This window comes from Medicago sativa, chromosome 3, assembly GCF_051527215.1.
Source record: "Medicago sativa cultivar Bolivia chromosome 3, Bolivia_mono, whole genome shotgun sequence".
NCBI classification, from domain to species: Eukaryota; Viridiplantae; Streptophyta; class Magnoliopsida; order Fabales; family Fabaceae; genus Medicago; species Medicago sativa.
The window spans coordinates 59,001,986-59,019,232 of NC_140751.1; the positions used below are offsets into that span (position 1 = coordinate 59,001,986).

General features: G+C 36.0%; 1 non-coding gene across 1 annotated transcript; it reads left to right on the forward strand.

The window, feature by feature from the left end:
* Nucleotides 1-992: 992 nt before the first annotated feature.
* On the forward strand, nucleotides 993-1,099 carry LOC146938651 (small nucleolar RNA R71). The gene has a single exon (XR_015033690.1). It is a non-coding gene; the product is annotated as a small nucleolar RNA R71 (small nucleolar RNA).
* The last annotated feature ends 16,148 nt before the right edge of the window (nucleotides 1,100-17,247 follow it).

The window sequence follows — 17,247 nt, forward strand, 5'->3', positions numbered from 1 at the left end:
ACCCTAACCACATGCAAACTACCAAAATTAACAAAAATAAACCTACACAAACCAACATTATGATTACAAATGATTAATACTACTTACTTGTGTTATTGTGGAGATGATTGAGTTGATTTTCGTCAAAATGGAATTGGAGAGAATTGAGAGGAATTTGAGTAGTTTTTGAAGAATAATGAAATTGATGCTTCTGTTATGCATGTTCTACATATATGCAGGACGAATCGGTAGTTAACTGTTGATGGTACTGGCGGCAGTTAACTACCGAGGAAACTTCGGTAGTTAACCATCGATGGTATAAACCGGCGGCAATTGACTACTGAGGGGGTATTTGCATCTTTTATAGGTGTTTTTCAACCTTCTTTCAAGTGTCAACACCAATTTTCAAAGTTTTGATTATAAAAAAGTATTGAGGAACACTATTGAAACAAAATGGGTTTTGGTTCACAACTTCTTGTTGCAAAAGTTGAGGCATGTGTTTAAATTCAACTTGCAAATCAACTCAATGGCACATAATATCGACTAATTGGCCTGATTTTTAGAATCAATTCATTTTGCTCTTCAATTGAGAAGTTGGGGCATGTATTTAAGAGATGAGACTGGTATCCAGACAAAAGTGACTAGATTCAATATCTCTTGTTCATGATTCGATATCTTTGAACTTGATTCTAAAATAGAAGTAGTATATCGCTTTATTTCATAGTCCCTAAATTTTTAAGAGTTGGGTTATATTGCTAACTATTGAATTCGACTTAGCTATTACTCATACACTAACCTTTCCAAAACAGGACATGATCTAAAGATTAGGATAAAGAAGCAGTGATGGCTCTCTTATAGGTCCACTGATAGTGGTTTTGTGCCATGTCCTCGATCAAAGCATATGTTGTTGTGCAAGTTTTATTCATCAAAGTCCACCTGCAGCTGCATCAACATAAATTTTTATGGTACACAAAAGACCATTATAAAAAGTGTGAATAATAAGCCACTTCTCTAAACCATGATGGGGACAAAGTCTAAGCATTTCTTTGAAACGCTCCCACGCATCGTAAAGAGATTCTTCATCTTTTTGAGTGAATTGTGTGATTTGATTCCTTAATTGAACAATTTTAGAATAGAGAAAGAATCGGGCAAGAAAAGCTTGCCTCATTTGGTGCCATGAAGTGATAGAACCAATTTGCAATGAATGAAACCAAGCACTAGCTCTATCCCTCAAAAAGAAAGGAAAGAGGTGCAGCCTTATGGCGTCTTGGTTTGCATTCAAAGTTCCACTGAGTCTTAAAAAGGTAGAAATATGAAAATTCGGATCCTCAGTGGGTGATCCGGAAAATTGATTTTGCTGCACTAAGTAAAGAAGTGCAGGTTTTATTTCAAAATTGTCCTCAACTGTTGGGTACACAATAACAGCGTAAGACTCATCTGAAGATGGGATTGCATACTCTTTGAAAGTGCGCTCCTCAGCCATATTGTTATTATTTCATGCTTCCCAAGAAGTTAAAGGCAAAAGAAAGAAATCGAAAAAGAAAGAAAGAAAAAAAATAAAATAAAATAAAGAAAAAGAATTTTTTTCAGTCTAATCGTTAAAAAAAAAATTAATCAAATTGCAATAACTCTCTGGCAACGGCGCCAAAAACTTGATGGGATAAAACCGAAGTGCACGGTTTACCGATGTAGTAATAAAAAGATATCGTTCCGACAGGGAGTTATGAATCCAATTAACTTTAAATAATGATTAGATGATATTTTGAGATTAAAGTTTGGATTTTTAATTAAAAGAAAAGAATAAAAATAAAAGAGCCTTGGGATTATTGATTCATCATAACAACGAATCCTTCACAAATAAACCCTAAACTTCTAACTTTATATTTGATCTACTTTCTAAAGACAAGTTTCTCTTTAGCCTATCACATCTCCTTTTGGTCTCAGTGAGTGTGTTCCTCTAGCAACCACGCCTATTTTCATGGTTGATTGCCTTTGGAATCCTTGAAGCTCGAAACTTTATGTGTCTCAAGGTTTGCTGGACTATTTTCATGTTTCGTAATCCTTGTCTAAATTCACTTGTTTGAATATCAAAACTCCACTTTCGTTTTATGAATTGATATTTTAGATGATGAATTAACAATTATCAAACCCTCTATTTTCGCTTCTATAGTTTGATAATGGTTAATTCATGTTAAAACGGTGAATTTCGATTGGAAATTAGATTTATATAAAATTAGGGTTTATGGTTTGGTTTGATTAAGATTACGTCATTAGACTTATCCAACAATCCCAAGACAAGAAGAGTCTACTCACTAACGTTCATTGTAGACATAGAGAAGAAGAAGAAGAAGAAGAAGAACATAAAAAAAAAAATAAAGAAAATAAAGATGAACTTTTATTCAAAGAAACAATTGTCCCTTATTATTTCAGAGAACAAAAGATGAATGTTAATGATAGCTACCTACTCTATTTATAGACATATTGTCGACTTAAAGCCTAAGCAACTATTCACTAGAATGTTCCACAAGAAACCACGGGCTTTTCGGTCAAAGCAGGCAGCTAATTCTTGCAGCAAAAGTGGCCCTGGAGGGTGGCACGGCCATGCCAATTGTTGGCACTGCCCGTGCCAAGCTTCTGACTTTGGGGGATCATAATTTTTTTTTATATCTTCGTATTTTTCACCTGAATCAACTCCTAGTCCTCTTTCTTTTGCTCCAAGACTCAATCTATCAAATATTCGTCCCTGAAATATAATAATACTTAAATAAAATAAACTTAAACCTAAATAAAACGAAACTAAATATTATATAAAAATAACTAATTATTGACTCATCAATATATGACATAAAAGTAAACAAAAGATCGCATCAATAATATGAACAAAAACTGCACACACCACAAGTTTGAATATATCATAAAAAGCAAATTTTCATACCACTTTGAGTTGCACAATATAACCAGGATTTATATCAGGTACCTCTCTCTGTCATTGCACCTCCTCCACTTATTTTACAGATCCTGGTCGTGTTTTGGTACAAATCAAATGGAGTATATGGAAATTGTGCCTTCCGTTAATTACTCAATGATTAGTAAGATTGAGCATTTCCCTTTCCATGGCCGTGTAAATATATGCTACCTTTCCTGGTGGTGGAGTCAACATTGTGTCTTTAGGAAATGCTAACAGACGCAAAACCTCTTTGATTTGTAGTTTAATTTGGTAAAGGACATTTTTGAGACGTTCGTGAATACCTCTCCACTCCTCTGTGACAAAAAAAATTCTTTATTACTTTTTTCTCTCATACATAACCTTTGTCAATGACAGTCTATCTCATCCAATCGAATAGGCTTGTTGTAATGAATTTTAATAGCAATGATGCATGCACAGTGTAACACCCTAAACCCCATATGCAATAAATCATGCAATTAATTCAAAGAGCTTATATGATACATCTACATTTTCCTAAAACATGCATAAACTAATTTTCATAAAAGCTCGCAGCGGAAAATCATCATACAAAATATCCTATCAACATGCAATAATCCTCAAATACATTAGTAAGAAAATCTCAACACCATATCTCAGGTTTCAAATACATGACCATAGTCTCAACAAATAAAATCCAAACAACGGATAATGACAATAAACATAAATGTCTGACACCCTAATCAGAGCCTAACTAAACCCGACCAAAAGATAAGAGGTAGCACCACGCTATCCTCAAGCAACTCACTAGCAAAGCAAACACACTCTTTCAGAGAAATTTCCCAGAAGGTCACCTATCCAAAAATTGATTCAAGTTAAACACGCTTAACTGTAGAGTTCTTATGGAATGAGCTACCAAAAAGAAGATGAATCTAGTTGATATAGGTAATAGCAAACAATTTTTATAAGCCTTCCTTCAACCATAGTAAACCTATCTAGAAGTTTAGCATGTTTGTTATCTTTAGTACAGGATACATTAAAATTTACAACTTGAATACATCTGAATGAATATCTTACACAACAATAAGCGTTCGTACAATCAACAATATAACACAACTTGTCTAAAACATAGTAAATGCGTCCTTGAAATCCATATCATCCTGCAGCGGGTACGAACGAGCACTTGCTGAGATATCCATTAGGCTACTAGCTTGCAATACCATCCTGTTTATCAGAAACAAATAAGGATTGGGATGAGACATAATGTCTCAGTGAATTCTACCTAATCCTAGGCTATAGGCAACCTCGGGGAAAACCTACGGTTGTAACGCCTGTTTCAATTATTTAATTATTTTAATGAGTTTTAGAATATATTTATATGATTAGTGTGATTTATAAGATTAATGTGATTTATATGATTTTAGAGAAATTTATGAGACGTTGTGACTTATTTTATTGTTTAATAAAATAAGATTCGAAAATAAAATAAATATTAAGTTGTGGGGTTATTTTGTGTAGAAATATATTTGTTATTTGATGTAGAAATATATTTGTTATTTTGTGTAGAAATATATATGTTATTTGGTGCAGAAATGCATTTGTTATTCAGTGAAGAGGTATATTTGTTATTTGGTGTTAAAATATTACATACATATATATTTTGATGAAATATGCTATTATGTGTTATTTGGTGTATTAATATTATTAAGTGGGAGATATATATATTTAATTTAGAAATAAATAAGATTATGAGGAAAAAAGTAATTTTGAGGTGTAAGAGAAATTAGATGAGGGGTTATAAATAAGAGAAGTTAGGTTTAGAAAGACATAGAACGTACGATCAGTTTTTGGAGAAAACAAGGTTTAGAGAGAAGAGAAGAGAAGAGAAGAGAAGAGAAGAGAAGAGAAGAGAAGACGAAGAGAAGAGAGAAGAGGCTGCATCGATTGTTAAGGTAAGGGTGAGACTAGCATATAATTCTATTATGTGTATGATTCTAATGATTAGATTTAACGAGTTGTAGGATGAGTTTGTGAGATTATGAGAAATTAGGGTTTGAGTGAAAATTGATAATTAGATGATGGAAAACCGTTAGATTGATGTAGAAATTATGTACAGACCTTAGATAATCCATGGGTAATCATAATCATAGAGCTTGAAGTGAATTTATGTTGTTCTTGAAGGTTTTCATGAAAAATGGGTCAAATGGTGATTTTTGTTGAAATGATGCTTTAGTTGAAGTTTTATATGGATTTGGGTGTCTTTTCATGTTTAGAAACGTTTAAACAAACTTCGGGACCAAATTTGGGCTTAGGGGATTCAAAATTGGGATTTTGGGATGAAAAATGGAGTTTTCCCGAGAGCTATCTCTGACAGCATTCTCTGTTTCATGTTTTTGCATCTTTTTCACACATTTAAGTTTTCAATTGGTTTTAGGTGTAAACACGAAAGTTGTAGGTATGGATGTTAGCTTTCTAATGACATTGGTTTGACTTCAAAAGGTTTTATAGAACTTGAGTTATAGTCAAATTACTGCACGTAGGTCACAGTGAATTTTTATGGACTTTCAACACAACTTTTCCAAATTTAAAATGAAAACTGGTATTGATTGGTACAGAATTGGTCTTAGGCGTAAACATGAAAGTTTTAGATAATTTTGTTAGCTTTCCGGTGGCTTTGGTTTGACGTGAATATGATTTTTAGTTTTTGAGTTACGATGAAAATACTCCAAGGAGGTCTTAGCAAAATTGTACGGTGACAGCATTCTCTGTTTCATGTTTTTGCGTTTTGTTCATATGTTTCTGTTTTGAATTGATCTTTGTTGTAAACATGAAAGTTGTTGATAATTGTGATATCTTTCCAGTAGCCTTGGTTTGACATCAAAATATGTTGTGCATGATTATTTATGTTCTTACAAAGATGCATGATGAATTGTTGATACTTGAATACGATGATATATGATGAATTAATTGTGTGCTGTCATGTTGCTGTTAATATTATCAATGTGATATTGTTATATGAGTATTAATGTGAATTATATATGATGTTTTAAGATGCTAAGATGTTAAGATGTTAAGACGTTAAGATGATATGAAGTTGTTAAGTCGTCGAGTCGTTATGAAGTCGTCAAGTTGTTAAGATGTTATGTTGTCAAGATGTTAAGATGTTACGATGTCATAGATGTTCATGAAGTTTCTAAGATGTAAGATGTTGAGTCCATGCATACTCATTTATAGATGAGGGCTCATGCCCTGGAGCTTTTGCTCAACCCACGACGATGAGAGCTTTTGCTCAACCTCGAAGATGAGGACTTATGTCCTAGGAGTATATTTATGCTCAACCCACGACGATGAGGGCTTATGCCCTAGGAGTATATTTATGCTCAACCCACGACGATGAGGGCTTATGCCCTAGATTGGTACCACATGCATTTGCATTTCATGATGATTCGAGATGGTTTAAGACGTTAAGAGTTGCATAGTTGAGTCAAGATGATTTAAGATGAAGAGTTGCATAGTCGAGTCAAGTCGTTAAGTTATGATGTTTAAGATGATGAATGATTATGATGTTTAAGATGATGAATGATTATGAAGTTGTTTATGATGAATGATTATGAAGTTGTTTATGATGATTGATTATGAAGTTGTTTATGATGATGATGTTATGTTGATGCTATAATGATAATTATTATGATAAGTTGATGATATGATGCTATATGATTTATGATATGATGTTTATGTTTATTAAATGATGATATGTGACGATGTTATGATTATTATTGATGATATGTGAAGAAGATATATGATGTTACGATTAAGATGATATATGATGCTTGTGATTAATATTTGATGATATGTGAAGACTGTTTATGATTAATATTTGATGATATGTGATGATTGTTTGCGATTAGTATGTGATGATATGTGATGATTGTTTGCGATTATTAATTGATGATATGTGATGATGCTTTTATGAATATATTTATGATGATATATGAAGACGTTTATGTTTGTACTTATGATGCTATAAGATGATGTTTTATGATTATATTTATGAAGATATATGATGATGTTTATGATTGTATTTTTGATGATGTATGATGAAGTTTATGACTAATGTAGGAAGATTAATGATGCTAGTTAATGAAGTTTAAGATGTTAGATATAATTGTTGAATTATATGCCTAATATTATTGTTTTGTGAAATCTCACCCCTTCTGCTTGAAAATGTTGCTCTTCGTATGGGTAACTTGCAGATAACCAAGATTTGTTGCGGTCGTGAGTGGACTCCTCACAAGTGTGTGTCTTAGGTGCTCTGATACGTAACGGGATGGGATTATGTCTTTACTTTCTGTTCCTTACGTATTACTTTATGAATCTTTCAAGAATTGATGTTGACCTAAGTTTTATGAGATTTTATATTGAGGCCCTTGTGCCAAAGATTATTTAAGTTGTCAAACTATTCCGCTGCGAAGTTTTAAATATTATGTTGTTGAACGTTTTGAAGGATAAATTATTATTTATTCCATTTATGCTTTTTAAGAAATGTGACATTCCGTTTTATGATGAAAAACTCTGATTTTATTTATGAAAATTTTACGCTGGGAAAACGGGGTGTTACAACGGTCACCACGTGTCTACAATACAACCTGCCGGTTGATTATATGTGTGTGGTCATGCTTGCCTAGACAGTCGTGCATACTAGATTCGTCGTAGATTCATCTTAACTTGTCATAGGTCTTGATAACATCTTACGTGTCATGGCGGTCAAGGGATCCTAGGACCGCTAGCTCAAGATACGCTATACGCATCAAGACTCAACCTAACATATTCATGACACGATCCTAAACAGGACAATTAGGGAAACCTAAGATCGTCGTCGGTGTAACTTCATAACTTGCTCTATCTTATAAACTTGTGTGTGTCTAACATCATATCATAATCATACATAGACATAATCATTCATACATAGATGTTAGCAATGAACAAACATATTATCAAAGTTCATTTTACAGAGGGCCCCGGGTGGAGTAACCCCGAGTACAATCCCATACATGACCGATGAAAACCTAGCTGAGGCATATCGGACTCCCTCAATGACGTGCGGGTCCCCCCTTGCGGAGCTTATCCCGTTCCCACGACACCTACATCTTACATATTCATTTACCACAGATCCTTGATCGATCCCATTAGTGGTAAACTACACATGCTTCATAGTCTTTATCATACATATATGAAGGGTTAAACCTATACATACTTGCTCGTTTACCACGGGTCCGTGATCTACCCGTTTAGCGGTAAACTTCCTACATAGACATACTCATTCATAGTGAAGGGATTAGCTTATCTATTCACGGCTTAAAATGATTGCATGGTCATTCTAGTTCATGTGCGAAGAGAATACACTAAACACTTCGCGTCTTATCATACATAGGACTCATGCATAGCATTCTAGTTCTTGACCAACTATGTCGAGGCTCTACATTCATTCCCTTCCTTAAAGATTAGTTTGCTACCCGACTTATATCATATCATTCTCTCGTATGCCATGCACTACTAATTATGTTAAATACTTGCTTCATTCTCAAGAAAAACCTTTTAAAAGAATACCAAAGAGGACCTTGTTTTGAGGGGTTTACTTTTGTAAAAACATCACAGAGAAAACCCAACACGAAAGTGCCAGAAACTGCCTGGAACATCCAACAACACGTTCTGGTGCTATCAGCTCGCCATGGCGAGTTGGTGGCGGGTAGACCCTGTGTTCTGTGGTCTAGCTCGCCCCGACATGTTGTGACAGTCCAAAACTTGTAAAAATGGCATTTCTAGCTCAAAAACCTCAAAACCAAGTGACCCAAAGTATATTTTAACTCTATGGATCATAGGATACCTGAAAAACATTCATATAGAAAGTATTTGCATGTTTAGCAAGCATGGCATGAAAAGGGTAACTAATCACAATACATAAAACCCTAGAAAATTCATGTTTTCCTTACAAAGTTAAACACATAGTCCCGTGGGTGGGTAAACTATCTATTAAACTCACCTAAGATTCTGCAATAACAAGCTTCCATCTTCAACTTCCACTTTACACCAAACCCTAGCTCTTGATCTTGATTCCAAGATAACCCAAAGCTTCAATTCAAACCCATAGTTGTTTCTTGCTTGTTAAGTTGCTAGCATCCATGCTTGATTCACCAAGCTTCCAAGCATCACCTTCACTTAACATCATTCAAACCCTAACTTCTTCAATCTTGCCCTTGTGATGAAAGGAGTAAAATCAAACTAGAACCAAACTTTCTTTTGCTTAAGAGATCATGAGGGAACATTGCTTAACTTGAATCAAGGTTGGATCAAACTTTTGGAAGAGTTGGAGAAGAGAGGGAGGGAGATGGGTAGAGAGAAGAAGGAGAGAATTTCTTTTCTCAAATCCTATAGAGAGAAAGAGCAATTCCAAATGAAATATTTCACTTAAATACCCCTTTTGTGTAAAAGTACCATTATGCCCTTTGCCTTAAACGTGTTTATACCGACACTGATACTTAACTCATGTTTGTCTGATATCATTAATAAACATTCTCCGTTATACTTACTTTCCATCAACATTCGTCCTCTGGCACGTTTGACTGGTAATTTCCCAATACCGATGAGAGGGATATTACACTCAACCCCCCTTAAAAGAAATTTCATCCTCGAAATTTAGAGATTAATTACCAATCACTGTGACTAAAACCTGCTATCTTTGGTTTTAGTCATACAAAGTCTGATCATACAAAATCAAAAGAGCTCGAAGTATACTTTCCTCATTAAACATGTAATTCATCCTGCTTTTTGATCCGCATATGACCGAATATAGTCCTCTTAGTCTTGATATCCTCCCCAGAATCTAGAGTTATCTTAGAACACCGTGATTGGAACTTACCCTTGCTACATGTGGACTGGTTGTCTCGGATCCTTATCTTATCCGCTTAGCATTAACCATTCGTATAAGTAACTTATCATTAACTGGAACACTCAAGATTTGCCTTTCAATTGGGGTCATTCTGAAATCCAGGTTTGCCCTGCAGTGCTGGATTGCATCAAAGGCATCTTATCGTGTATACACATAGTCCATACTTATTCTTCCTTACTGTACCTTGAGACTCATGTCTCTTACTTATGTTGGTTATCCAATGATTCTGCAATTCTCTAATCTCATCTCAGAGTCATAAGAAATCTTCCGATCTCATTACGATCTCATTGCACCCGAATTCATGGGTAACTCATATAACTGGGCATGAAGAAGCGAAATCAAATACGCCGATACACATGCCATCCATTAACCAGTCATTTAGTTCGCATGCTCCTGAATTCTCTCAACAGAAACTTGTACGTCTCATATGACCCTCCGAAGAACATTATTGTTCACTTCGTCAAACCTTAATTTCTATAGTGTCTTACATACTTTCAGGTGCCGCTTCTTATTAGATATTAACGATACTTGTCCTAACATTTAGCTTTAAGAAATTTTCTAAACATTGGTATACAGGTGCTTGGAACGAATAGATGCATGACTTTTAAAATAAAAAAAATCATAACCGAACTTATAACGGTACTGCAGAACCACAGGACTAGTCACTATATTTTTGAAAAAGGTTTACAACTCGCCCCTAGGTCGCCAATGATGAGTTGGTCCTGAAGTCGGCACGTCTCAAGTGAGCTTACTCGCTTATGACGTGTGTCATCAGTTTCAGAATATAAAATTATCATGTTTTTAAAATAAACTTCGTTTTCAAGTCCCTTAATACCCATCTTAACTCTAAGAGTTATAAGATTATGGTTTCACATTTTTATATCAAGTATCATTATCACTTAACAAGTATGGCATAAGAGGGTATGATTCTCATCATGCATAACTCAAGAATCGTATCTCCTTTCGTGATAAAATTCTTAAACTTCAAAAGTGGATTCCTTCCTATTTCTTCTTATCTTATATGCATATCTCACACACAAACACTTTACTGCATAACATAAATCATGTAGGATCCTTGACCCACATGACGGTATCTCGTTCCCTTGCTCCAAGAACACTGAACTTGAATCTTCAGAACATCATATTTAGATCATGCTCAAGTGTTGTTACCTTCTCCCGAACGGCACCTCTTCTTCGAATACCGATTATCACGCTTGATGACTCGATCATTACCTTGAGTCGCAAGAAGGAACCTTCTGAATCTTACCTGTATTTCTCTTGTCATAGCACATACTCTTTCTAACCGACTAACAGTTCTTGTGTGTATTCGACACCACCATTTAGGCAACCCGATTACTACATTTGTGGTGACTCCAACATTTCCTATCTTACTTAGGTGAAGACACATCCATTATACTTTTACCATATCTATCACTGACTGTATAAGTCTCATTACTTACTTAACGTTTCGAGAACTCCTCGCTCATCTCATAATGCTTCTCACTAAAACCATATTACTACACCGGATATTCCTCACGAAGATTCTTACTATCAAACTCAAGGCTCCATGGATACCGTCAAAAACCTTACCGATTAACTTCTGTTGCACCACTCTGATTCCCACCGGTTGGCTTTAACCAATACTCTAATCCGTTGAGACGAGTGACACTTCACACTCCTTTTACCATATGATTACTATCTTATTGAACTCTTCTCGAGACTCCCCATGTCGCAACCAACGCCTCAACCTTACACTTCTCACTGCTTTGTAAGATTGAATCTCACGATAGACTTATCGTATACTCATATTACTTTCCTTATGGATAGACCTTACATACTTATTGGTTGGGCTTACCTCCTGACATATCAATATTATACATAAACTTGTTCCCGAGCAATCTTGACTTATAGTGCACATCTTTGTTACTACATAATTACTATTTCCATGAATCGTCCTTACAAATTCCCTTGGTAGACTCATCATGCACTCGTACATACCTTCTTTGAACATCCAACATTGCATTTTCGTATTCTCGCATGCTATGCTTTTCTTAATCATACCAATGCTTGCTCCTTGATTTCTCTCTTAAACCTTGCCCACTCTGGGCATTCACATCTTTAACTTCATACACATACTACTACCCCTGAAAGCTTACTGATTTTGTCAACATATGTCGACTTCTACTTATCTTGTAGCCTTGCATTTACGTTCCAAAATACAATTCCTTTCTACATCACAATCCCGTTCCAACAACGACTCTTACCGAAAATCCAGGTCAAACTTAGATATTTCCAAATTCTTCACTTTCGGTATATGAAGTATCATTAACAACTCACACAACGTTGTCGGAACACTCCATCTTAACATTGCTTTGCATTCTCGGAGGACTCAAACTTCGACTGCTTAGTTCACCGGCCACCTTCTGGCACAATTAAATTGTTACTATTACTCGCTCCAAGTTCCTACTTTCAGTTCATCTTCATCACGTACTTCGTTCCTTGCTGTGAAATTCTAGCACACTTGTTTTAATATGTTCTGTCAGATGTTTTAATGTTTGCAATATTTCGTTTAATGTTTCAACATCGCGTGATAAACAAAAATAAAAATAAGAAAAATAAAGGACAGAAAAGTAAAGAACACAGTGAGTTTGTTTACCCAGTTCGGCACAACACGCCTACGTCTGGGGGCTACCAAGCCAGGAAGGAAATCCACTAGTGTAGTCCTTATTCAATAGCTCTCAGCAAACTCCTCGTTTACACTATATGACCTAGGACCTACCCGTCTAGACTTCAACCTAGGAACTCCTAGATCTGAGATCCCATCTCACTATCCTAATGGTCAGTCACTGCCCCAGTGACCTTATCAGACCTCAACCAAAACAAAAGTAGAAGTTACCTTCTAACACAATCAACTAGAACCTTGTTTCACAACTTCGGTCTAGTGCACAAGAGTATCAAACTTACACACTCAGTCCTAAACAAGTATCACAGAAAATACAAGAAAGGCACACAGTAAGATATTCTAAACTTGCATCACAAACGATACAAGAGCAAAATACATGAAGACTCAAACCCTAAAAATCTAAACTTTTTAGTATGACGGCTTGAATGAGCAATTAGGTCTTGAAGTCTTCCTTTTATACTGAAGAAGCTTGGGCAAAATAATTCGTTGGGCTTCAGCATCCTACAAATCGGTTCAGCTAATCTGCAAAACAAGAATCAGAAACAAATCTAGAAAGTCCTAACATGTCGGAACATTTATAGGAGCGTTCCAAATTAATAATAAATATTTCCTAAAATATTATATCTATTTTAGAAATATTCCACATCTGATTCTTAGATGATATGCGCGTTGCTTGATCAATAAGTTAAGGAAATATTGTTTCCTTAAACAATAACGGGAGCACGTACATGTAGGCAAGAACTTAGGCACACTAAACCGTGCCAGGATGTTGGAACATTGTATCCAACATCTTACAGAGTTTCCTATCCACATGTTGGAACATTGGTTCCAACTTACAGAACAAGGATATTTGTTTTAGCAATAATGCAACCAACACAAATACTCAACATCATGGGTCCTATTCAGCTCTCAGATATCCGTTCTAATCGTCGAATGCTAAATTGAGTTGATCAGGCTCACTTAACAACAACAACTAGAACATCTACCCAAAACCCAATGGTCCCTCTACCTTAGTTGAAACTTAATGACCCATGGCACGATCTAAATCGACCTGCTCTGATACCAAATGTAACGCCCATACTAAACGTATCTAGAAAGTTTAACATGTTTGTTATCTTTAGTACTGGATACATTAAAATTTACAACTTGAATACTTTGAATGAATATCTTACACAACAATAAGTGTTCGTAAAATCAGCAATATAACACAACTTGTCTAAAACATAGTAAATGCGTCCTTGAAATCCATATCATCCTGCAGCGGGTACGAACGAGCACTTGCTGAGATATCCATTCGGCTACTAGCTTGCAATACCATCCTGTTTATCTGAAACAAAGAAGGATTGGGATGAGACATAATGTCTCAGTGAGTTCTACCTAATCATAGGCTATAGGTAACCTCGGGGAAAACCTACGGTCACCACGTGTCTACAATACAACCTGCCGGTTGATTATACGTGTGTGGTCATGCTTGTCTAGACAGTTGTGCATACTAGATCCGTCGTAGGTTCATCTTAACTTGTCATAGGTCTTGATTACATCTTACGTGTCATGGCGGTCAAGGGATCCTAGGACCGCTAGCATATACATGACATGGTCAAGATACAATATACGCATCAAGACTCAACCTAACATATTCATGACATGGTCCTAAACTGGATGATTAGGGAAACCTAATATCGTCGTCGGTGTAACTTCATAACTTGCTCTATCTCATAAACTTGTGCGTGTCGAACATCATATCATAATCATACATAGACATAACCATTCATACATAGATGTTAGCGTTGAACAAACATATTATCTAAGTTCATTTTACGGAGAGCCCCGAGTGGAGTAACCCCGAGTACAATCCCATACATGACCGATGAAAACCTAGCTAAGGCAAATCGGACTCCCTCAATGATGTATGGGGCCCCCTTGCAGAGCTTATCCCGTTCCCACGACACATACATCTTACATACTCATTTACCACAGATCCTTGATCGATCCCATTAGTGGTAAACTACACATGCTTCATAGTCTTGATCATACATACATGAAGGGTTAAACCTATACATACTTGCTCGTTTACCACGGGTCCATGATCTACCAGTTTAGCGGTAAACTTACTACATAGACATACTCATTCATAGTGAAGGGATTAGCTTATCTATTCACGGCTTAACATGCTTGCATGGTCATTCTAGTTCATGTGCGAAGAGAATACACTAAACATTTCGCGTCTTATCATACATAGGACTCATGCATAGCATTCTAGTTCTCGACCAACTATGTCGAGGCTCTACATTCATTCCCTTCCTTAAATATTAGTTTGCTACCCGACTTATATTATATCATTCTCTCGTATGCCAAGCACTACTAATTATGTTAAATACTTGCTTCATTCTCAAGAAAAACCTTTTAAAAGATTACCAAAGAGGACCTTGTTTTGAGGGGTTTACTTTTGTAAAAACATCACAGAGAAAACCCGACACGAAAGTGCCAGAAACTGCCTGGAACGAGCCAATAGCACGTTTTGGTGCTGTCAGCTCGCCGTGGCGAGTTAGTGGAAAGTTGGTGGCGAGCAGACCCTGTGTTCTGTGGTCTAGCTCGCCATGGCGAGTCCTAGCTTGCCCCGGCGAGTTGTGACAGTCCAGAACTTGTAAAAATGGTATTTCTAGCTCGAAAACCTTAAAACCAAGTGACCCAAAGTATATTTTAACTCTGCGGATCGTAGGATGCCTGAAAAACATTCGTATAGCAAGTATTTACATGTTTAGCAACCATGGCATGAAAAGGGCAACTAATCACAATACATAAAACCCTAGAAAATTCATGTTTTCCTTACAAAGTTAAACACATAGTCCCATGGGTGGGTAAACTATCTATAAAACTCACCTAAGATTCTGCAATAACAAGCTTCCATCTTCAACTTCCACTTTACACAAACCGTAGCTCTTGATCTTGATTCCAAGATAACCTCAAAGCTTCAATTCAAACCCATAGTTGTTTCTTGCTTGTTAAGTTGCTAGCATCCATGCTTGATTCACCAAGCTTCCAAGCATCACCTTCACTTAACATCATTCAAACCCTAACTTCTTCAATCTTGCCCTTGTGATGAAAGGAGTAAAATCAAACTAGAACCAAACTACCTTTTGCTTAAGAGATCATGAGGGAACATTGCTTAACTTGAATCAAGGTTGGATCAAACTTTTGGAAGAGTTGGAGAAGAGAGGGAGGGCGATGGGTAGAGAGAAGGAGGAGAGAATTTATTTTTCTCAAAACCTAGAGAGAGAAAGAGCAATTCCAAATGAAATATTTTGGGCCAAATTCACTTAAATACCCCTTTTGTGTAAAAGTACCATTATGCCTTTCGCCTTAAACGTGTTTATACCGACACTGATACTTAACTCGTGTTTGTCTAATATCATTAATAAACATTCTCAGTTATACTTACTTTCCATAAACATTCGTCCTCTGGCACGTTTGATCGGTAATATCCCAATACCGACGAACGGGATATTACAGGTTCAATCGTCGTTCCCAACCCTACTGTTATAGGAATCAGAGCTCGTAGAGACTACATATTTTTGTTCAACTAAAAATAAAAGAACTAAATGTAGGCATCCCCTGCGTCGACCTTCTATAACGTCCCACAACTACTCTTCGTCAACCTGAGTGTTTGTACCCAAGCATAACCACCACAAAATAAAACAGCACAACAAACAAAGGGGTTGAGAAATCCAATCATAACATAATAATAAGGAAAACAGTCACTACATCAACATTACATAAGAATAATATCCCACCACTATAGATTATCAACAATTGTTATTCTTTCTCAGCACATCGTACATCACATCATCTCAACACTTCACATTAAAACATCAAGTACCAACAACATCATGTAAATGGATATGAACTCTACCTAAGACTTGTATGAATGTGGTACCACACCTATCAACACCAAGTTGTCAGAGATATATTACTAGACTTTTCAGCACCAATTTGATAGAGGTATGTCACTGGACTTTTCAACATAATTAACACCATTTTTCCCTATACTTAATTCTATTATGCATGCATGGGGACTGACTCATCAAGTAAAACACATCAGCACATCATCAACACATCATCAACATATCAATCATAATGCATGACTACCATGACTATGCACAACATCACAACAGAAACAAAGTCAACACCATAGTTCAACACCACCACTTCCGTCACCAATTATGTATATATCTCATCCACGCCTCACCATATTTTCTACCCTTTACGATGTATAGTCCATCACCACTCACAACACCAAGTATTTATCAAACACCATTAACATCAATACCAAGATTACTTTTAACGTTCGCTAGTTTCCTCATCAATTTGATATACACATTACCCTTTTTACCCTTTTAATTTCTAACATCATTATGTTCACCGTTTCATTAATTACGCTAATCTAAGTTTATCATCCTAACCCCCGTCTCCCTTGCATACCACAACTTTTAACAATAATATCCTTAGCATTACTACATTTTGATTACGGCCCTCTTACAAGTCACAATAAGCTTAGCTCTCCATCTTTTATAATTACGTCACTTGTTACACTCTTAATTACCCCTCCGTTATAAGTCAATTTATGCCCTCGAAAACTAGCTTAGAATCCTAAATTAGACTCCCCTCATCTAAGTTGATTGGTTAGGGACCTTCTTATACATCTTAACGACTCTTTGG